This window comes from Anastrepha ludens, chromosome 3, assembly GCF_028408465.1.
Source record: "Anastrepha ludens isolate Willacy chromosome 3, idAnaLude1.1, whole genome shotgun sequence".
NCBI lineage: Eukaryota > Metazoa > Arthropoda > Insecta > Diptera > Tephritidae > Anastrepha > Anastrepha ludens.
This window is the reverse complement of record NC_071499.1, coordinates 132,763,744-132,788,104: the sequence shown is the minus strand read 5'-3', so window position 1 is coordinate 132,788,104 and position 24,361 is coordinate 132,763,744. Positions and strand designations below refer to the sequence as shown.

Genomic DNA, 24,361 nt, shown 5'->3' with positions numbered 1-24,361 from the left:
ACATTGCGGTGAATTTCAGCAAAGCTTTCTGGCTTTGTTGCTTTGGCTCATGCATTAAACAATTTGAAATGTGCATTAAATTAAAACGGTATTTCCTAGAAATGGAATTCCGAAAGTAGTTTAAGAACCATTACAATTTGTTAAGAAATTGTCAGTCGAAATTTCAATAGCTCTATAAATTTAGTAACCAGCAGCTTTGTGTGGTGTACTAGAAATTGGAATATTAAAGAAATCATTTTATTATCTGAAAAGGACTGTGCAGATGTCCGGCTTCGCATATTGTCACTTATCCGGGAGTCCCGATTTTCAGTAGCTCTGCCACTCATGGACCAGCGACTTCAGAAAAAGGTTTATCATTTGCATTTGCTGCTCAATCGTCTGCTTGCCATGGTTGTTTGACATCAGTAACTGAATAAAGAACCACAGATTTATCAGGCGCCGCCAAATTTGTGTACTTTTGGATTTAAAGACTTATGCAGCCGTTTAAAAAATAGTACTCAGCTGTCATAATTCAGTTTTAACGACACCAGAGCGCGAGTGCATTACATTCGATAAGTTAGTTCTTTTATTCGTTTCTCTTCCTTAATCAGTTGCCTTTTCATTGCATTGTTGTAAGTGTGGCTTATTCCCAATTTCTAGTTTTTTTGACGTGATAACGTCTTATAGTTCGATTTAACCGGCTGCACGCACGAAAAAATGTGTCGTTACCTTGCTCATTAGTGTTACCTTGCCCATTTGTCGTTACCTTGCTCATTTGTCGTTACCTTGCTCATTGCCGTTACCTTCAATGAACTGCAAGCGAAAGCGCGGAACCAATAAAGCAAACGAACGGCAACGTTCGACATCTTGCTCTCTCCTACTTAAGTGAGTGTATATATGTATGTATATGCGCATATGTACATATATAAATTCACGTATTTGTATTTGCATATGCCTTCTTATTCATTATTATTAATTTGATTTACTTGAAGAATTTAAAATAAAACCAAGTTTGTTAATAATACCTGTTGTTTTAATGTTATTATTATTAATTTTTTTATTATATATGAAGGAAAAAATGTATGGTAATATTTACCATATACCTTATAAGATATGTTGTATACTAATATATGTATATAAACATGCATATACATATACAATTTCGCGCAATTTTCAAAAAGAACAAATCTATATGTAAAGATGCATACAAGTCATATGGACATATCAAATATACGAATCTATTCCGTACGCAAGCAAATGTAAGCTAATGTGCTTGAACTGCAAGCGAGAGCGCGGAACGAACGACAAAGAGCACAATCGGCCCCCGCGTTCGGCAACATTCGACATCTGGCTCTATCCTACTTGAGTGAGCATATATATGTATGTATATGCGCATTTGTATATAAATTCACATACTTGTATTTGCATATGCCTTCTTCCTGTGTGCATGGTAATGAACCATTTCTCTGTTGAGAATAGGACGATGATAGGAAAAGAAGGAAATGAAAGGGGGTCTTTCCAGTGTAAAGTGTCTTGAAAAAGGCAAATCGATGATGGTGCCTCTTAGTGTTGTTGACTTATTAACGTCTGGTGCACAATCGAAATTGAAGATATCTTTCATGAATTTGATAAATGTTTCATCATTTTTCACGTTTGTGTAAATGTAACTTGACCTATTCCATTGCAATTCCATTTACCTCCTCCTCCTCTATATCCATACAAAATATCTATCAAACAAATACAATTAAAATTTTCTTTTGAAAATTGCAACCATTCCATCTATATTTTCTTATGACGTTGTCACGTTAAACTATCGGCAGTAAACCGACTTTACAGACAACCTCTTTTTTTGCATTATCTTTAAATCATTTACTCAATTTTGTTTAATTTTTAATTAAAAATTTTTTTTTGGTTAAGTCAATTAAAGCAGTTTTAGACGTTTTTAGAGAAAATAATGCAAGCGAGCATATTTCTAAAAACAGCTATTACAATAGATTATTAGAGGATTTTGAAATTTCATTTAATGATTTTAGTCAAACAATTTAAATTTCTGAATGCGCCTTCAATGTTTTTTAATTGGAATTTGTGACATTCTGAATATTATGAAATTTTTGGCAATCCTACAAAGAGTAATTTTTTTTTAATTTTGCTTAATTTTGTTCATGGCCATTGGCCAAGCACCCATGCAAACTCAGCTAAAAGCACAACAGCAATACGCCTTCAAATACTCGCGAGCTTATAAAACCTTAAGACCATAAAACAAAAAAAGAAATGTGTGTGCATCTCTCTACTCATGTGTGTTTGTGTGTGTACTCAGCTTGCCCAATGGCCAATCAAGTGCAGTACGTGTTTATGGTTAAGCTAAAAACAAAAACTGCAGCAATTTCCTTTTGAAGGTAACGGTTTATGATAGCACCACAATCATACATCAAAATAAGAGTGAAAAATATCAAATTTTCCAACACCAAAGCAACGTCCGGTCAGGTCTTCTTTGTTGTGTGTGTGTTTGTGCGCTTGTGCGCTGGCGATTGGTCACGCACGCCGGTCATCGATATTTATTTGGCAACAAGTTAATTCCACCGCTTTGTCGGTTCAACTTTCCACCACTTACTCGCAATTTGTACTGATCCTTCCCACTTTCTCCACTCACTAACTTCTCTTGGCTTCGATTTGCTTGGTTATTCATGCGCTGAGTTCATATCCTTAATGATTGATTGTCGTTCTGCGTAGCAATTTAACGCCTATTCTGAATTCTAGCAACTTTTATATTTCAATTTCGCTTCCTTTTATTCACTTTTTCTTGATTTTGTATTGTCTGTTTTATTATTATTCCTTATTTCTTTATTCCCTTCGCCCACATTCCTCTTTTTAAGCTGTATTTGTGCATGTCTTTATTATGTCATTAAAAATGTGAAAAAGAATGGATGAAGGCAGGAATGTATCCAATAAAATAAATATCAAACGTTCTTTAGTGCATGCCAATTGGATGAAGCAATCCAACGGAAGAAATCATTTAATCAATTGCATGGCAATGAGCCGTTTTTACAGTGCCATTGGGACATGCGACAAGACAAATTATTTGCAATGGCCCTAGGCAGTTCGAAAGTGTGAGAAATGTGAAGAGGTGTAATTTAGTTTAGTTGCTTTCCATAATTATTTCTTTAACTATACTCCTCTCAATTTGAAAACCATTCCTTCATATTTTTATTATTTTTCTTTTTACAATTATTGTTTTCCAAGTATATTTTTCGGAAGTCTTAATTTTATACCATTTTTTGTTAATCACCCGAATGCGTTTAACCAAAAAGCCGTTATACATCTGGCTACTCATAAAGTAATAGCTTGTCCAGCTGATTACGCGTCGTACTTCCTCCTACGTTGCTACCGCTAGTAAAACAAGTACCACCAAATTCATATTTTGCATGTGACCGAGTAACGGCTTTTATTTGATTCAACACCCTTTAATGGAAAATAAATTGCAATCTGCACACAATTTACAAAATTTCCGTGTATATAACGAGGTCATTCCGGGCGTTTACGTGATGTAAAGGGAGCGCCCCAGAAAGTATGCTTGCTTGTTTGCTTTTCCCTCTGGTACAATAGCAATTGGATTTCCTGTAACATTTGCCCTACTGTGGTGTGTAAACAAGCGCTTACATTCAATTCCCCTTGCGGTTATTGTGAAAATCATCGGACAATCACCGACTACGTTGACAGTAACCAAGAAGTAAATAAACTTACAAAAAATGTAACAAACCAAAAGTACAAATGTTAGTATAAAATCAAACAAAGAAACGGACGAGATGAGATGACCAATCGACCAAGCAGCCAATCAGACATATTTGACTAGTCACTGAAGTAAGCAGCTAAGCAATATGTGGAAACGTGCGAGCAGAAGGTGAGAATTAATGTGCTGTATATGCAAATGTAGATGAAAAAGTTGTGCTTGTAGCAACAACTAACAAGCGTGTTGTCGTAAAGTGTCAGGGGCAAGTAGCGACAAATAAGTGTGGCATACAACAAGTAGCATCTTCCGTATAGCAGTAAGCTATGAAGCTCAACTTGTTAGGGAGTTAGAAGTGCTGCTATGTGACACTAATGCAGAGTAAAAGCCGCAATATGGTCAATTAATAGCCCGGCTAACAAAGTCAGCGCACATGGCCGCATCATTTATTTTTCTTTTTTGGGTATTTTGCTAGTTTACCCAAAGTTTTTTTTGGGCTGCCAATATAGCGCCAACAACTGAAGTGCTTGGCAAGAGAGAACTACAAATTAATAAGTATATCTTGTGAAAAGAGCCTGTTAAGGTGTCGAGTAATCAGGATGTGAGTGGAACAGGGCATAGCGTTTTTTTTTTTTTTTTTTTTTTTTTTTTTTTTTTTTTTTTTTTTTTTTTTATGAGGAGGAAGCATCGAAAGCCTTACCCCGTCAGTGTGGGACTTTAACCCGAACTAAACCTCCTACCGTCAAAGTACCGATCCCCCCGGTACTACCGTCAAGTATTTCGTCGGGAGGCGGTTTGAGCGTTGCACTCAACGTCAGTTACTGTTCTGATGCAATATGTCACAAGCTGCATCTGCCTATTACCACCACTGTTAGGTCATATCAGAAGACAACCACCCCTGTCGGATCTATACGCCCCCTCCCCCCATGTCCCTGTTCGTTACCATAGAAAAGCTAGTTTCTAATAGTGGTATCGTCAGTTTACCTGTGTTTTCATCTCTGGATAGGTGTGCTGCTTCACGTTCTTATTTGACGTTCGCGCATCCTCCTTGCCTGCTCGCTATTTCGAAGTTGCTGCATTATTTCAGCAGCCATGTTTTGGACTTTGCTCCAATTGTCCTGGCTCATCAACATCAGTGGCACTAAATTCTCGGGCGTGATGCTGCTGCCAAGGTTGCCTTCTAGTTTAGCCCTTACTCTTCTGAAGCGGGGACACGTGAGAAGCACATGTTCTGCGTCCTCCTCAACTGCTGGTGTGCACTGCTCGCAGTATGGACTTTCTTCGTGTCCAAAGCGGTGAAGGTACGCTTTAAAGCAACCATGGCCACTTAGGATTTGGCAGACATAGAAGTCTACTTCTCCGTGCTTTCTCTGGAGCCAAGCTTCAACGTTGGGGATGAGACGGTGGGTCCACCTGCCTTTATTTGCACTGTCCCATCGCGTCTGCCATTGGTCCACGCAGCGGTGGTTTATGGATTTTCTCAGTGCCAGCTGATCGCATTGGGCTTGGTTGTTCCTCATACGTCTCATTTCACACATCTCCTGCGCTATCAAGTCGAGTGGGCATAGACCGGCTATGATGAGCGCCGCATCCTCTGAGACTGTCCTGAAGGCAGAGCAGACTCTAAGAGCACACAAGCGGTACGTGGAGTTACTACTTCGTACGTATGAAGCGTGTTGGAATGCATCGCGCCAAACTGTCGCGCCATATAAAAGGATAGACCTCACTACTCCAGCCAGGACCTGTCTTGCCTGCTGCCTTGGTCCTCCAATGTTCGCCATTATTCTAGCCAGGGCTGCTGTCGCAGTCGCAGCTTTGTTGCTAGCGTATTCCAAGTGGTATCGGAAGCTAATTCGGTGGTCTACCAAGACGCCTAAGTATTTTATGTATGGCTTTGACTCGATAATGCTGTCCCCAACTCTAATCTTGACCTTTTCAACTCTCTTTCGGCTGCTGATGAGTACGGCTTCTGTTTTATGCGTAGCTAGCTTTAAACCATTCGCGCCTAGCCATCTTTGAGCCGCGCCTATAGCTTGTTGCGCGATATTTACAATTTCCGCGAGCGTTTTCGCGGTTACAACGATTGATATATCGTCCGCGAAGCCAACGAATGTTGCTCTCTTGTGTACCTTTAGTCGCAAAATGCCGTCGTACATAATGTTCCACAGGAGGCATAGCGTGGGAATATTTAATTGTGTGTGGCCAGAGGTGTGGTAGAAACTATTAGGAAAATTTGTTGAGAAAAAAGTGCCGTATTTCTGTCATACTAATTACAGCTAAATTTCATTAAAAAGTTGAGATCAGAAGAAGCGAAAGTGGGGTGAAAAAATAAGACTTAGGCTGAGAAGGCGTCAAGTATTTGTGCTTACTGTGGCACACGCTAGAATTTTGACTTGGACTTAACTTTGTCGCTGTTCAACTCTGTAGGCTTTTAGTTGGACATATATTATTTTCCTAGTTGCGGGAACACTTTTTAAACTCTTCAGTTCCCAGCGTACACTGAAGTGACGAGAGTTGAAATAAATTTTAATCCAAAGAGATTATAGAGCAACAAAGATGTTGGTTACGTTACGTTCTATGTTCCTTTGTCTAACATCTTTTTTTGACAGAAAGTATCGAATAATGTTACCTGTTAAACCTCAATCAAAAGAGTGGTGCATAAGTTTCATTCAAAAAGAATTTTCCATGTAATTATTGATAGTGCGAGTACGTATTAAATTGTTGGTTTTTTAACTATTTACGGATTATTATATAAGTGCAAACAAATTTTTTACTTGATTAATTGTATTTGATAACAAAATTTTTTAAAAAAACACTTGTTTTTTTTATTTTAATTTTTTATTTATCTAATTTCTGCCACCATGTGCATGTACATATACAAGAAAATTAGCTCAAAACTAAAAAAAAAATTTTGTTTGAGTCAAGCCAGACTATTGGAGAGTTGAGTGAAATTGGGCTCAGAATGTTGTAAAGCTGCGTGTTCACACATAGCCATCGTCACGTCATTGGCCCCCTTCCATTAACAAATACAAACCGACCAGCTGTGATATTCAGTGCTGTATTATACTAGAAGGAAGACTAATTAAAAAATCTTAAATGTATATTTTCCGAAATGAGTCAATATTATATTCAATAAACTATGCTATTAAGATTGAGGCTAAACAAATTTGAAGGAAAGAACTAATTTCACGGCTTAAAAAGGAGTCGACTTAGAACAGCAGACTCCTCTATTTATGCAACAACATCAAGACACACACCACTAATAAGAGGAGGAGGTCGGCCAAATACCACATAAAAGGTACAAGCATCATTTATAAATATATTTATAATAAGCACAGTTTTCGTACTGATGTTGTGAGTTGTCAAATTTAATGAATATGTTTTCAGCATCAGTATTTTTATACCTTTTACCAAAACAAGCTTTATGACTTCAAATGAAATTATTTTGTTCACAATTTGCTTTCTCGGTGATTGCTTCCTTTCTCATATTTTTCAGAAGGCATACCAGTACACTGTCACTGCCGCTAATCAACCATGCTTGTGCTGCGGTGGTAACTCAACTCAAATAGCAATTTCCGTCAGCTTAACACGCCAATGCGTTCATAATTCGCGGGTACGAGAGCTGGCTCGACAAGTGCGCATCAAAATGCGGTCACTTGAATTTATTTTAACGCCAGATGGCATTTCAAGAAAAAAGTAATAAGTGAGTAGAGCAAAATGAAAATATAAAACATTTCATAAAACAAAAAGTTAATGGTTGGTAATTTATAGAAAAAGTGGGTGAGTTTGCTCGGCTGTATGTGCATGCCCATGTCCGAGGAATGTGGGGCGTACCTGGCTGCCACTATCATTACATAAAACAGAAATGGAGTACACAAAATGTACTTTCACGGCAATGTAGTGCACAGCAACAACCACAAATACTGAGCGTAGTAAAATTGCTGTTAAATTCAGCGCCTTCGCAACAAACTACCAACAGTTTATGACCGAAACTGTTTTTATGTGAGTGCAATGGCATACAGGCTAGTCCGTAGAGGCAGTCTGGGTTAAAGGATACTGCCTTAGTTCATGTGTAATCAAAATAACAAATAGCTCGACCAAATGGCTTTTTCATTATTAAAACACCTGAGGGCAGCAGTTGAACTGGATGTGTATGAGCCAAATGAAATATTGATGAGTCAACGAGAGAGGAGAGCAGAAAGGAAAAGAGGAAATAGCTAGAGAGCAGAGAGTAGGGGATACTTTCGGGCTTAGGGTGTGGGTATGGCAATGTTAATGATGCAATTTTGAAGAGAAAAAGTTAAACCGTACAATTTTTAATGAAGAAATACTAAACAAAATAGTAGAATTCGCATATAGGGAAACTAGGAAATCGAAGAAAGCAAAATATTTTTATTGTCTTGTAATTTATAAACAAATATAAATAAACTCTAAAAAGATTGTTTTCAGTTAGCAGCAATTTCACTACACCAAGACTTCCGTCACTCAAAAGTGAAATAATTTTTGCGCGCAATGCAAACAAATCATCAAAAGCAGGGTCGTAGAGAGCATATCCGGGCCCCGGGGGAAAATTGCAAATGCGGGCCCTTTCCAATTGCGTGTAATTCATATAAATACGTATAATCTCGAGTCCGGGCCCCTCTGAGAACTCCGGGCCCGGGATAAAAAGTCCCCGATCCCCCCCTCTCTCGTCGGGCCTAATCAAAAGTCTCTAACATCGCCTCTTTACTTAAACGTTTACAACAACGTAAGCTGTAAATATGCACACTAACACAAACGATTTCGTACACGCCCGGGGGCACCAGAAGGCGACGAATGGCGAGTAACGCTAAATTGAAATACCTTGTTATTGCTTGCATTTTCTCGCACTTTGTTGTTTCGCGTTATATCACAATGCTAGCAAAATTCACGGTGACCGCTTCCGATGATGACCTGTACGTGGTAAATGTTGCGCATACGCCCCGTAGCTATGCTAAAATTTGCATTTGCTAACGATCAATCTTCCGCATTCAGGGCATTTTCCAACTTTTAACTGTTAAATAATGGCCGTCGTTTCCCGCCACATCCTGCTCACACTTTTATGCTACTGCATTTATTATGGAAGTTTGTAATACATCGGTTTGGCTTGGATGAATTGTGGAAGTTACGTTGTACTTTCATTCTTCAGCTGTGCAATCTTCAAAATGTAAGAGAATGTGCCGTTAAAGTTTGCGTGTTTGCATGAACTTTAAAAATAGCTAGCATCGAGGTCGAGGGTGTGAGTCTAAATGCTAAATAGCGGAGGCAGCGAGTCGTGGGCGTTTCCGTTTTGACCGAAATGAAATTTCTAAATGCTGATGCAATAATTAGGACTTGGTGACGCAGGCGTTGGTTGCTCTGACGGGTGCACAACTGACGTCTTTTCATGCTACCTCATAGTTATTGCATTTTTGTTTGGCTTTTCATTGTGCTAATCAAATCTGTAAGTGACTCAGAGTGCAGTAGTGGTGAAGAAAAGACCTTGTAAATGACGAAAGGATAAATAACTAAGTACTCCTATACACAAAAAAGTTAAGTAATACACAAAGTAAGTCGTAAGCAATAAACGAAATGAAGAAAGTGACGTTGAGTTGCGCTGTACGCTCTGCCGTCGATAGTTGGTGGCTCATGACTAACTTTTCTTCGTGGTTTCGTGGTTGGCGGTCGGTAGCTGGTTCAATGTAGTGGTTCAGAGTTGCCTTGAACCAAAAAAAAACTTATTATATATTCGCGTTTTTACTATTTGTGGTGGCTAAATAGAGCTTTTTGGGGAGCGCTGTTACGATTTGCGTTAAATGAATGTCAGAACGAAATGGTAAAAGAATTTGTTGAAACTAGACGCGCTTTGTTTGCTTCTCTTCTCTCCTTTTCTCCTCTGGCTTAGTGAGGACGCACAAAACTTTATGAAAAGCATAACCAAAACACATCCATATATACAACACATGTATGTATGTATAAAAAAGTCAGTGACACAATTGCTAAAACAAATGTCCAACCGCGTGAGGAAAAGTTTTTCATTCCATTTATTTTCTCTGCACTTCAGTTCACTTCCGTTGCTTTGTCTTACCATGAGAGTGACTATGGAAAATTGTGTGCATATGTGTGCCACTTAAACTTAGAATACTAGCATTGTGCAGAGTAGTTGGAAAATTTGCCAAATGACTTTTATCAACTGACTGGAAGCTAAAGACAAATTGTGGCGGAAGAACTACAGTGACACACCTGTCTCTTCAGCCACAGCCAGGCTATAGGTTGTGTGTGTGTGAGTACATATTTATTTGTATGATTTTAAGCAAACTTGTTCGCCATGAGCAGTATTTTTATATTCTTCAATAAAAAGAAACTTGGAAACCTTAAACTTTAAAGAATTCAATATTGAGTTATTATGTCGCGTTCATTGTATATTTTTCTCTTGCATGTGTTACATAATATTTACATAATACATGCTTTCGTTGAACTATTTACCCAGAGAACTGTTGGAGTATTTACTTGGCGTGTATTTCATATACCTACTTTGTGAAATGCATATTTCAGTGCCCAATTTTTTCTATGTAATTTCACTTGGCAAAAAGTCGCAAAGCGGAGACAGGTACGCAAAGAAACGCCAAAAAAAAGTTTAAATTAATTTTTAAGTAATATATTTGCTCACTTGTACCCGGCTAATATTATTTTTCAAGAAAAACATAAAAAAAACGAATTTCTCTCTGATCAAGCTGCTTATTATTTTTTTATTTTGACGTGATAACGTCTTATAATTCGATTTAGCGGGCTGCACGCACGAAAAAATGTGTCGCTACCTTGCTCATTTGTCGTTACCTTGCTCATTAGTGTTACCTTGCTCATTAGTGTTATCTTGCTAATTTGTCGTTACCTTGCTCATTTGTCGTTACCTTGCTCATTGCCGTTACCTTCAATGAACTGCAAGCGAAAGCGCGGAACGAACGACAAAGCAAACGAACGGCAACGTTCGACATCTTGCTCTCTCTTACTTAAGTGAGTGTATATATGTATGTATATGCGCATATGTACATATATAAATTCACGTATTTGTATTTGCATATGCCTTCTTATTCATTATTATTAATTTGATTTACTTGAAGAATTTAAAATAAAACCAAGTTTGTTAATAATACCTGTTGTTTTAATGTTATTATTATTAATTTTTTTATTATATATGAAGGAAAAAATGTATGGTAATATTTACCATATACCTTATAGGATATGTTGTATACTAATATATGTATATAAACATGCATATACATATACAATTTCGCGCAATTTTCAAAAAGAACAAATCTATATGTAAAGATGCATACAAGTCATATGGACATATCAAATATACGAGTATATTCTGTACGCAAGCAAATGTAAGCTAATGTGCTTGAACTGCAAGCGAGAGCGCGGAACGAACGACAAAGAGCACAATCGGTCCCCGCGTTCGGCAACGTTCGACATCTGGCTCTGTCCTACTTGAGTGAGCATATATACGTATGTATTGGAAAGGCCGTCAGAATTGGAAAGGACCTCTCCGAGCCGTTTGATACCAAACGAGGTTTCAGACAGGGTGACTCCCTGTCGTGTGACTTCTTTAACCTGATGTTGGAGAGCATCGTGCGAGCCGCAGAACTTAATCGCTCAGGCACAATTTTTTATAAGAGCGTACAATTGCTGGCGTATGCCGATGATATTGACATCATCGGCCTTAACAACCGCGCTGTTAGTTCTGCCTTCTCCAAACTGGATAAAGAGGCAAAGCGAATGGGTCTGGTGGTGAACGAGGACAAAACGAAGTACCTCCTGTCTTCAAACAAACAGTCGGCGCACTCGCGTATCGGCACCCACGTCACTGTTGACAGTTATAATTTTGAGGTTGTAAAAGACTTCGTCTATTTAGGAACCAGCATTAACACCGATAACAATGTCAGCCTTGAAATCCAACGTAGAATCTCTCTTGCCAACAAGTGCTACTTTGGACTAAGTAGGCAATTGAGTAGTAAAGTCCTCTCTCGATGAACAAAACTAACGCTCTACAAGACTCTCATCATGCCCGTCCTAACGTATGGCGCAGAAGCTTGGACGATGACAACATCCGATGAAGCGACGCTTGGAGTGTTCGAGAGAAAGATTCTGCGTAAGATTTTTGGACCTTTGCACGTTGGCAACAGCGAATATCGCAGACGATGGAACGATGAGCTGTATGAGCTTTACGACGACATAGACATAGCGCAGCGAATAAAGATCCAGCGGCTACGTTGGCTGGGTCATGTCGTCCGAATGGATACAAACGCTCCGGCTTTGAAAGTATTCGATGCGGTACCAGCTGGTGGTAGCAGAGGAAGAGGGCGGCCTCCTCTGCGTTGGAAAGATCAGGTGGAGAAGGACTTGGCTTCACTTGGTGTGTCCAACTGGCGCCGGTTAGCACGAGAAAGAAACGACTGGCGCGCTTTGTTAAACTCGGCCAAAATCGCGTAAGCGGTTATAGCGCCAATTAAGAAGAAGAAGAGATATGCGCATATGTAGGTATATAAATTCACATACTTGTATTTGCATATGCCTTCTTCCTGTGTGCATGGTAATGAACCATTTCTCTGTTGAGAATAAGACGATGATAGACAAAGTAGGAAATGAAAGGGAGTGTTTCGAGTGTAAAGTGTCTTGAAAAAGGCAAATCGATGATGGTGCCTCTTAGTGTTGTTGACTTATTAACGTCTGATGCACAAACGAAATTGAAGATATCTTTCATGAATTTGATAAATGTTGAGAATAGGACGATGATAGGAAAAATAGGAAATGAAAGGGAGTGTTTCAAGTGTAATGTGTCTTGAGAAAGTCAAATCGATGATGATGCCTCTTAGTGTTGTTTACTTATTAACGTCTGATGCACAATCGAAATTGAAGATATCTTTCATCAATTTGATAAATGTCTCGTCATTTTTCACGTTTGTGTAAATGTAACTTGACCTATTCCATTGCAATTCCATTTACCTCCTCCTCCTCTATATCCATACAAAATATCTATCAAACAAATAAAATTAAAATTTTGTTTTGAAAATTGCAACCATTCCATCAATATTTTCTTATGACGTGGTCACGTTAAACTATCGTCAGTAAACCGACTTTACAGACAACCTCTTTTTTTTTGTTTAGAAAAATTTAATAATTTTATATATATATTTATTTATATGTAATTAAAGAGAAAACCAGCTAAGAACATGCGAGATCCTTTAACTCTATGTTTCGAAATAAAATAAATGCTGATCCTAAAAAACAAAAATACACTTATCAGCTTTATTCTCCATATGAACCAAAATTTAAGTTGATTTTCTTAAATTCCCTCACAGATTTCGCTTTCCATTTGCGGAACTGCTTTTTAGTTTATTTTGGCAAAACATACCCCACTCACACATACATGCACGTAAAGCTTTGCTGTACTCATAAAACAATGCAGAATCGCAGAGGCATCCGGCCCCTTGGCGTATATGCGGCACGATTATTATCAAAGCACACAGTAACCAAAGACTTAACTGATTTAAAGGCTTTGAGAAAATGCCATCGACTCGTTGCAACTGCAAGACAAAAATAACCATAAATCTGCCTTTCGGCTCTCGGTCTCTAGTGTGCCAGACATTTTGCGCTGAAGACCAGCTATACAAGTGCATAACATCTGCAGTATGGTGTTGTTGCACCCTGCACAATGTAACAGTGCAACAGTGCGCTGCATTAAGCATAAACGACTCGGTGTTTACGCAGGAGGAATAAGAAGAAAGATCGCTGCCAGCATAGATGTGTGACACATTTAAAAATATACGTGTATGTTTTCCCGCGTACACGCAGGTGCACGTTGCAGTTGGGCAAAGGCACATTATGCATGTTACCAGAACGAATCAGAACTGTTTGATCACAAACTGCAGCAGAGCTAGCATCAAAAACAATGGCTAGCCACACATACACAAGTAAATGCCACAGCATAAGCGAAAGCCAGTGACCTCACTCAAGCGGCTGTGTGGTTGACACTCAACGTACAGCGTATTTGCCACCTGCAACATGACACATTTTAAACCTTGTTTTCTATTTCAGTTTTGCATATTTGCGACTCTTGCGTGGCACATATCGCCATCAGTGTGGCATGTCATACGGGAATGAAGAATCATAATTCAGCGGCAGTGCGTCACAAGTGCCATAAATGGCTGTGCATTTTCTGCCATACACCGGTAACAATTCCTCAGTCCTTGAACGTGTGGGGGCATGCAGGATTTTTTTTACTTAAATTCTTTTGCCTCTCAATGTACTTGAGGAAAGTGAAATGGCTTTCGGCTGGGTGAGTTGTCGGTCTGACTGAATCATTAACCAGGAAAAGTGTAGGTAGCATAAGCTTTTCTAGCTCGTTTGAGTGTATTCTTATCCAGTTTAAACACTCTTAGGGTTCTTAACGCCAAAGCGATGCGCCATTCGCTGGCCCATTTGCCGAACTAAACATTTATGGCAGCAGCAATTAAAGTTAGTTATTGAAAGTGCAAACGTAACCCAAATGCATGGCGTGTAAGCAAATTTTTTCGTTCATATTGATGTGTTCTCCGCCTTTTCAGCGCTGTTTATTTCTCTTTTACCAGCATTTCCCCCTTTTTTTGTTTTTGTTTAACTTTTGATTTCATTTATTTTTCATTAAATGGGCACGGAAGTCAAATGAAAACATTTATTCTCGCATACATATGGACGAGCACGAGTGGCGGCTCTTCAGGCAATCATGTCCTTCACGCAGGCTGCACACTCACTACTGGTTGTTTGGCGTATGTAAAGGTGTTTCCAGCTGGCAATACACACCAATTTCCGCACGAATAAAAGTTTTTATTGGCGCTTACACCCTTTGTTGGGGGTGTTGTGCTTTATGGTGTTTTCTCACAAATGGAGGGACCTACAGTTTTGTGCCGCCTCCGAAAGGCTGGATATTGTGCGAAGAAGGAAATACGTAATTCGACCGCTAGAAAAAACTGTGATAAATCAAAACGATTATTGAGCTACTTCACACTTGCACCTTACATTGCCACAACGCAATGGGTAATAAACTTGTGTAGTTTGAAATTTTGATACATTTCTTTTTTTTAATTTGCATAAAGTTTTAAACTTGGATTTATGTGTTTTTTTGTAGGAGCATGAAATATATTTTCATAAACAAATTATCAAAATTAATTAAGAAACGAATAAATTGTCAATAGGTATGTCTCTGTGCTTTTAAAACTGTTTATGTAAATTTTAAAAGTATATCTCTAGGCTTGTAAGATTTTATATTATATTAAGAATTTAATGGTATAATTGAAGCGCTTAAAATAAACCTTTCAGAGCACATTTTGGGTGCTCAAGCCAAGATGTTCGTTGGATGAACAACGTAGTGGTTCTGCCAATTTTAACTGATAAATGCCTGGTTTTGTGGGAAGCCCTTCGGAAGGGCTATAATATCACTAAACTGGGGAGGCTGTAAAGGATTGTTTGCATTGGCATCACCAGTGCTGCTCTGAATATCGTTTCGTTTTACGTTATTTCCATCTCTGCCTAAAGTACAATCAGTTTAAAGGAAGTTGCTTTCTGGAGGTAATCTCCCAAGGGATATGGTCGTGCCAGGGCAATGTTTCCAAGTAGGCAGGATTGAAACTAAAGAAAAATCAGTACCGATACTGATACCTCTGTCTTCACTGACAATTCCAAGCTGAAATCGAGAGTCAGATCAGAGATTTTCTCCTAATCAGCCAATTTATCTATTTCCTTTAAATAACAGCCTAGTGTTTTTCAAGCAGAAGTCTTTGTGATCCTGCCGGCATGCAAAATGCTTAGGAAATGCGGGAGCGAGGGAGATATTAATTGTTTTCCGATAGTCAAGCAACAATCAAGGATCTGACGGCGCCATAGTGCAGAGCCAAACTAGTTCACTCCTGTAAGGAGGAGACCAAATCTCTTGGTTGTGCAAGTAACATTTCTCTGACCTGAGTTCAAGGACATAGAAACGTACAGGGGAAATGAAATTGCTGATGAACTTGCCAGGTAGAGATCGACCGAATTGACCTCAGATGTCTCCTACCCGACATCGGCATCCTCTTGACTGTTGTTAAAGGGGAATCGCACAACTTATTTCTCAGAATAGCGCAGGACAGATGGAGTTTGCCACCAGTACAATAGACGGAGGACTCTAAAAGTTCTGGCGATTCCTCACCATTCAATTTCCAAACTCGTAGCTGTGTTTACCGGTCATTGGATGATCGGAACACACGCGGAACAACTAGGTTTACCATTCAAACCTATTGTAGAAACTGCGGGGCCTTTCAGAGAAGGAGACTGTTGAGCATTTTCTCGGTAAATGTCTGGTTTTGGCAGCCAGACGATTAAGGTCACTTGGCGCTCCCTTCTTCGTCAGCCTGGGACAGAGTGCCAACTTGAATTCCATCAATCTTCTCCATTGCACCAACAGCTCTGGCTGGCTGTAGATATCTGCTTGTTGGAGGTCTCATAATGGTATCAAAACGGCGCTTTAGTGCTACTTGGCAAGTGCCGAACTAATGCTTCAACTATTTACCTACCAGCTCTCAGTTACTTTAATACGTTTTTTTTTAAACCACCTTTTATAACGAAGTTTTTTAAAGTCGAAAAGAAACTTGAAAATTTCTTGTTACTACTTTTGAAATTTTCAACAGCTATCCTCAACAATACTCTCTTTTTCCAGATGTTACAAAAAATGAAAATCAAATGGCCCAAGCGCAGAACAATTTCATATGGGCATTTAAAAATGGCGCAGGTAAATATTTTAATGGAAATGTTATACACAATTTTCTGTTGCAAACAAAACTGACTTACGAACAATGTACTTTAGTTTCTTGCATGAGGCAAAAGAGTTAGGGAAAAGTACAAAAAAAAGAAACACAAAATAAAGAATATACTTGTAAAGAAACAGCAACTGCCAAGGTTTTAAGCGTTTCTTCTGCCAATCACTTTGACTGGATTTCTTATTTAAAAAAAATCAATGCATGTTTCAAGGCACTAACGCAGTCGCAGTTTTTGTTATAGCAACGAATAGACACGTCTTTAAAAGTTTGCAATTTTCTCATGCTTTGTAGCTGCGTTTGTGGTTTTCCACATGTCTACATAATTTTATATATTTGTTCATATTTGTATATTTATATATTATTATTTATATATATTTATATTTGTATTATTATCTGTTTGCACAGTACTATATATAAGTACTTTTGTATACATATACGGTTCTTAGTATGCAATTATCAGAATTTCCACTTCGCGCAATATGCCTTTTTAATGGGATTTTGTTGCCGGCAGCACAAAGAAAACCTTCCCATAAGCACGCTGCATGATGTCGGCAGAACTAAGCACCTTCGATTATATTTCCGTACATATATTTGTACATTTCCATGTGCGTATGCACTTACATACTTATATACAGAGTGATACGATATGAAGTGTTACCCATTCAAAACACCATAACTTTTTTGTGTGAAATTAGTTTTTATTGATTTCAAAGATGATTACAATTTTAATTCACAATTGTTCAAAAATGATTACAATTTAAACATATATTCACTTTAGCTCGATATGACCACCTCTTGCCTTGACTACACCCTTCAAACGGTCAAAAAATAATCTGCATGCTGTACGAATGTGATCTTGAGGTATTTTGGACCATTCTCGTATAATCGCTTTTTTCAGCGCATCCATACTAGCATATTTTTTAGTCCTCACCTTGTTTAGGCCATTCTGTGGACGAAATGAAGTGTGGAACATGATTTTTTAACCATTCTAGGTTTACACGAGCTTGATGAGACGGTGCCGAGTCCTGTTGGAACGTCCATGGTCTACGACCGAAATGTTTGCGTGTCCACGGCTCTAAAGTGGCTTCTAAAACATTTTCCCGATAATAAGTCGCATTCACTTTGACACCAGGCTCGATAAAAACGATTGGAGAGCGTCCATCAGCGGTCACTGCGGTCCAAACCATTACTTGCGATGGGAAATTACTTCGAGTGGTCATACGTAGGCTCAAATTCTCGTATGAGCGTTCGGTCAAGTAAACACGATCGTATTGAGTGTTTATGAACTGCTCAATTGGGAAATTTTTTTCATCAGAAAATATAATGTTAGGAAATTCGCTACGTTCGTGCAAGCGCAACAGCTCCTTTGCTCTTTCGCACCGACCTTTTTTTGTGGGGTGAAAGATCGTGTGCTTTTTGGAACTTGTAAGCCTTGACCTTGAACTCATTTTTCAATATGCGTCGAATGCTGCTTGCGATATTTTCAGTTTTTTGACCATTTTTCTTCTACTTCGACGTGGATTTCGTTCAAGTCGAGCCTTCCCTTTCCCAACCATTTCTGGCGTTGTTGCGGTATTTTTTGGTCCACCTCCATAGCGTTTTGCAATATCAGTATCATTGTAACGTTTTAGAGTGCGATACACAAACATTTTATTCACTTTGAGGTGACTGAGCTCACGAACAATGACAGGTTGTGATTTTCCAGCCAAATATAACGCAATCATACTATTACGTTTGAACTCCATCACAGAAAAAAAATTGAACAAAACTGAGACGCAAATGCCTTTGATGGCTTATAAACAATATATTGAACTGCAATTAGAACAATTTTGACGTTGATGTCATGAGCTGTTTTACAGATACAAGCAGTGTGAAGTTGGTAACACTTCATATTGTTCACCCTGTATGTACCTCAAAATAGTACTTAACAATGGGTGTGCGAAAATAAAGTGCTTGAAGTAAACGAATGAAGTGCAGAAAATAAAAAAAAATCCTGAAATAATAATAGAAAGCTTTATTTGTAACATTGCTAAGCTGAACTTGGCAATAAAAAGACTTGTGGAGGTTGATCTAAAATCAATAATAAATAAATCTATTCGTAAAGTTCATAGAGCCCTGGCGACTTCATCGGTCCTAAAAACAAATCCTAAATCTCAGTTATGCGCTAATTTGTGGCACGATGTGTCGAATGTGATTGAATTATACATAAATTTTGTTCAGTTATGGCATGGAATGGAGTTCGGCACTCTGCCCAAATTAACGTTCATCTATTTGCCGACAGCTTTGACTTCACAATGCATTTTCCATTTTCCATTTCCCATTCAGCATATTATTCATATTTTACATGCATTCAATATACTCGTATACTTCCTTCTACTCGCTAGCACATTTCTACAAGAGATTTATTTTAAACACATCGAGATGTAATAACAGAAAATTGCTTTTTATATGTCATCCACTCCCAGCAACCGCCAAGCCCAGAGATGAAGAAATCTTTTGTCACATGGCGCTATGACGTGCAGCATTGTTATTTGAATTTGAATTTGAAAGTTGAGTGAAGCAAAAGGATTTAGTATTAAAAGAAGTTGAGTATAAGCGAAAGGTTAAGCATATAATGCGCTCGTACAAGCACATAAAGTAATATACACCATCGAAGACACATTCCTCGCTTGACATCCAAACCACGCCCGCTAAAAAACCCTTTCCCAGTAAAGCACGTAGCACACGGGAGAGATTTTTCCTATTTAAACCAAAGCAGTAGTTTTTACATTTAATTTCTTCCTTTCTTTATTTTCCTGTTCTTTCTCTATCACAATTTTTTAATGCGACACTGCGATCAGCAAATTGAAATCCGATTTAGGACGAGGCGTATAAGTAACGTGGGCTAAATTGTGTTGAAAACGCTGTGGCGGCGTGAGTGCATTCAATTTTAAACTGAAACTTCAATTTGAGCATAATGTATTATTGAGTGGCAAGTCAAAATTAGTTTTTTTTTCTTTTACGCGTGCCTGCTTTCGCTCAACAAGCCGTTTTATTTGCATTAGTCTGACGTGGTTTCTAATTCGTCACTGATTTATTCAAAGCGTTTGCAAATTGGCTTGCCATTGCATTTTAAGGAAAAGAAATAGTCAACATATGTATGTGTCTATCAAATTTGAGTGCCTTATTAAAAATTTGAATGACATTTTCAACTTAAACATTACAGGTATCCAACCGAGGAAGCGAGGCAAGTGGCAAATTAGTAGCTGCCTAAACCAACAAACTGCAGAAAGTAGGGAAGGCAGTAAATAGAAAGTTGGAAGTAAACTCTGTTGTATTTTTAATGCAATCAATGGCGAAAATAGCCAACCTGCACGGCTATTATAAACACTTGAACGAAAGCAATTGAAAAATATTTTTATAGTTTGTATTCGTACACTTTGCCACAGGTTGGTCGAAAAGTGAGAAGGCAAAAATAAAACAAAGTGAATGTTTTAATTTATATTCCACATAAACTCCCTAAATTTCAATATCCTTATTGCAATTCCAATATTTCTATGCTATCTCTGTGACGATTTTCTGAGACCTCTGAAGGGTACTGTTCCACAGTTTTTTGTTGAATTCTTAACGAACTCGCCACTAACTTTCCGAACAAATTGTCAATACGTTCATCATACAAATTGTCTTCGTTCATCAGAGATGCCCATAGTATCAGTAATTTAATCTTTAGTCGAACTTAGACGTCCACAAACAGTGCTAAATACTAGCTGAATGATTTCTGCTGTTGTTGCATTCAGCTGTTTATTGACATTCGATTCCACTTTCAATGAATTTCTGTTGATAAGGAACTTACAAAAACAAAGAATTCGGTATTCAGTCCGGTATTCAGTTCTTTCCATTCTAAAAAAATACACTTGCATCACAATTCAAATGGCTTGTAGGCAAGGAATGAAATGACAGCTCGAAATAATTTTATTTGTGTTCAAATGAAAGCACAGAAATGTTATTTGCTCTGTTGGCTGGAAGGGGTCACTTTCGATACTTTTCAGCCAACCTATGCACTTGTGTGGCAATGCATATTTCAACATAGTAAATAAGTCTAAGTGGGTCACTATACTTTCTAAACGCAGTAGCCTTACTCTGTCGGAATAGCGCTAGAAATATTTTTTTTTGTTCAATACTTGCAGAAATAATCAAACATGTGAATTTGGATGTGTATCAAAATCGCTAGCTGAATTGCTAAAAATAAGCCTCCAAAAATATTGCAAAGATATTAAATACTTTTGGTATTAAAGTGCATTTAAAAATTACTTTTGCTTGAACTGCAAAAATTAATATTCAAACCAGAAAGTGTGTCCAGTAAAAATCGAACAAAAAATTGTAAGGCTTTATAAAAGTATTTGTGAATAAATATATTTCTAAGGCAAACTGTGTCGGCTGTGTTTTCCAAACTCTTTGATACTCAAACTTATGGGATGATTGATACTCAAAGACAAATCTTAGTAGGAAAAAAAGCAAAAAAATGGTTTAGTTTAATATTTTTGATATAAATACTCATACATAAAAAAAATTCACAAAAAAAACAAAAAATGAATAATAAAATGCTCACATTTTTCCTTTTCTTTTCTGATAATTAATCTGTCCGTAAAAGGAAGCCATTGCTTTTTTGAAAACAAAAAAAAAACTCTTTCAGAGTCATTAATGCCAATTTTTTTGACATTCTGAGTTGATTTTTTGGAATTGTTATAGTTATATTAGAATTTTTTTATATACTTGTATGAACCAGGTCGCTATGTCATAGGCTTTTATGAAAAATGTCCAAATTGGAGGCATCAAAATCAGCTCCGTGCAAAATATCGTCAATATTTTTGTAGAACCAAAACAATTGGCACCCAAAAATACTTGATATTCCCCATCACTACTGTTTTATGCAATGGTGTGCGTTTGAGTGACGTTAATGTGCATTGCTGGCGTAGCTTAGTGGTTTTCAATAACCGTAACGGAATTATTGCCTATTTATAATGACTAAAAAGCATAGCCGCAAGCAGCATACACATACTGTAACAATGCACATGTATGAGTATGAGTGCGCATTTGTTTGCAAATTATTTCCATGTAAGTAACCTCGCATAACATCCACGTTATTTGCAGGCATAATTACAACAAATGTTACATAATGGTTACATATCTGTGTATGTTGTATTTATGCTTGTCTGTGGTGTGGATGTTTGTTAATAAAAATTTGATTAATGCGACAACGGACTTGTGTGTGGATTTACTCGTTGGTAAGTGGAGTGCACCCACAGCGTCCTCCACAGCAGTACTTTCAAGCAAAATTCACATCTAATTACATTTTAGAAAATTTAAAATGGCACAAGGCAAAGGTCTTTTCAAACAGCCATCATACCCACACTTGCATATAAGTGAGCCAATGCATGCGCCTTCAGTTGTGCAAAAAAATATGTATGGCCATTGATTATGGCAATATTGGTGAGCAAAGTAGGCAGAAGCAGAAACAAAAAGCAGCAGAGACGCCGTTCTTAGAACAAATACGCAAAATAACAATAAAAACAACAAATGGCTCACCCAACAACAAAGACAATATCAAATTTACAATATCACAACAAAAACAACTGAACAAAATGACTAGCCTCACGGCTGTCGTTGCTGGTTCGAGCTGGCGAGCAAGATATGCTTATCTCGTGGCATAGCCACAACTTCATAGAAAATCTACACAAGCTAGTTTCTTCTTGCTACTTAGTAGTGCAAAGAGCGAAATAATGGCCAGGACAAGTGAGTGAGTTGGTTGTGCGTGTGAGCGTCATTATTTATTGCCTTACAAGCAAAATGACTGCACATGTGGGCGGTTGCAACTACACCAAAGAAAAGGGAAGTATAAATTCAAGTATATCGAAATGTAATTTGCGGTCAAAGGGCAAGAATCTAAAATTTCAAAAAAATGGTGCATGACTTAAGTGGCAATCAAATTTTCTATTAAGTTCTATCAAGTTTTTATTGCAAAAATCGTTAGGCTGATTTTTAAGAGCTTACTGCTTAAAACTCTATACAGCTACAAATGCGTTGGCCTAAATTTTTCTTCAATTTCCAGTTGATATTTTTTCATACCAACAATGAATTGACTTCATTTGTTTTGTGGTTGCTGACTAAGCATTTCGCTTGCAGATGAGAAAAGTTAAGCACTTATAAAGTAACTTTTATGATAAATGCCCGCGGTCACTATATTTTTTTTTCTTCTGTGAAAGGACATTTCAGACAAAGTTTCGCAATTAAAATTAATTTGGAAACTTTTTTATGCTCGTAACCGCAATGGCTCAATAAATTCACTATTCGGTGTTTATTTTAATTATAATTTAGAAGTTTTATAATTTGAAGTTTCACCAATTCCACCAATACAAAAGTCTCCACCGAATAAGCAAATATAAATTGTCAAAGGATAACTAAATGTTCGCAAACTCATTTATAAATAACAACAGATGCCAGTAGCGACAGCAGCAGCCACAGCGGTCACAACGGCCACAAGGACGGCACCAGAGAGGGTAGCCTGGTAGCAGAGTGAGTTGGAGAATAGGTCTCCCAATACTAGCTATGTGGCCGCATGCCTTGCCACGATTTACACAAACACCAAACGCCAGCAGCCCCGTGGATGCCAACACTACCACTGCAACGCTTTCAACGCTGCGGCAGCTACTCATCAATAACCGAAACTCAAAGAAAGTGGAGCAATAAAATACGAAACAAAGTACAGAAAAAGATTTGTCGAGACGAGCAGGCAGTGCACGTGTGCATGTATGCATGTTAACGTAGCTTTGAAGCAATATTTATTTTGGCTCAAAAGAGCGTGACACGGACCCCGCTTATTCCGAATTTCATCTACGCGAAATGCTATCTCTACTTGCTTCTTATTTTTTATTTGCTCCATCACCTTCATTCCATTTCATTTGGCGTTCGCTTGACTTAGCACTAAATTACGAATATTATTCCCTTGTGCCCCGCTCCTGCTGTGCTATACACGTACATGTATGAGCATGTGTGAGGATGTGGGAAATGTGCGCCTGTAAAAAGTGAGAATTTGCGAATGGATCGTGCAGCAGCAAGTGGCGTGTACCATGCTGCAAGCATGGGAAGTGATGGCGCGAAAGTCGGCAGCATGCCAACACGTCCTTCCAGCAGCTCGTATCCACAACTGTGCAACACCACGCCAATGTCTGTCTGTTCTCACCTTTTGCTTTTGCTACAAAAAAAAAAACCATTAACAAATTACGAGTTCAGAGGCAGCGTGGAAGGTGGATGCTTGATTTTATTGGTATTAACGCGGTGGAAATTTTGGGGCAGGCTCCTTCGTATCTGCGAGTTGGGGTAATGAGTTGTTGCTAACTGAGTGCCAGGTGTGGCACGTGCCATTGCTGTATTTGTTGCTGTATGTGTGCGACTGCTATGTGTTGATGCTGATGATGGCAGCTTTGTGGCGAATGAGCATTAAAATTCATTTTATGCTCCGAAAACAAATTGAATGATAACAAACAATAAATACCGAGCTTTTGGCGACTAAATAAATGTGATTTTTTGATGGAAAATCGTAGTGAAATTTAAAATGCTAGGTTTTCAAGGCACAGTCTGGTCATTTTAAAATTCTAAAAATTAAGTTGGCATAGTTTTTTATTTAACTTTGTTCTGATTAATTTAATGTTTTTTCATTTCATTTATTTTTTGTTTTGTTTTTATTACAGTATAGCGCAGGTTTCTGCCAAACTTTGAATCCAGTTTATGAAATTTGAAAATCTAGGTTAGGTTTTTGGCAGCGCAGTGTGGTAATTTTCAAGATTTTTGTCTA

General features: G+C 38.0%; 1 protein-coding gene across 3 annotated transcripts in view; it reads right to left on the bottom strand.

The window, feature by feature from the left end:
- The window catches only part of LOC128859346 (uncharacterized), a 102,821-nt gene that overhangs the window by 18,850 nt on the left and 59,610 nt on the right, over window positions 1–24,361 (bottom strand). The gene's annotated exons all lie outside the window — the stretch shown is intronic.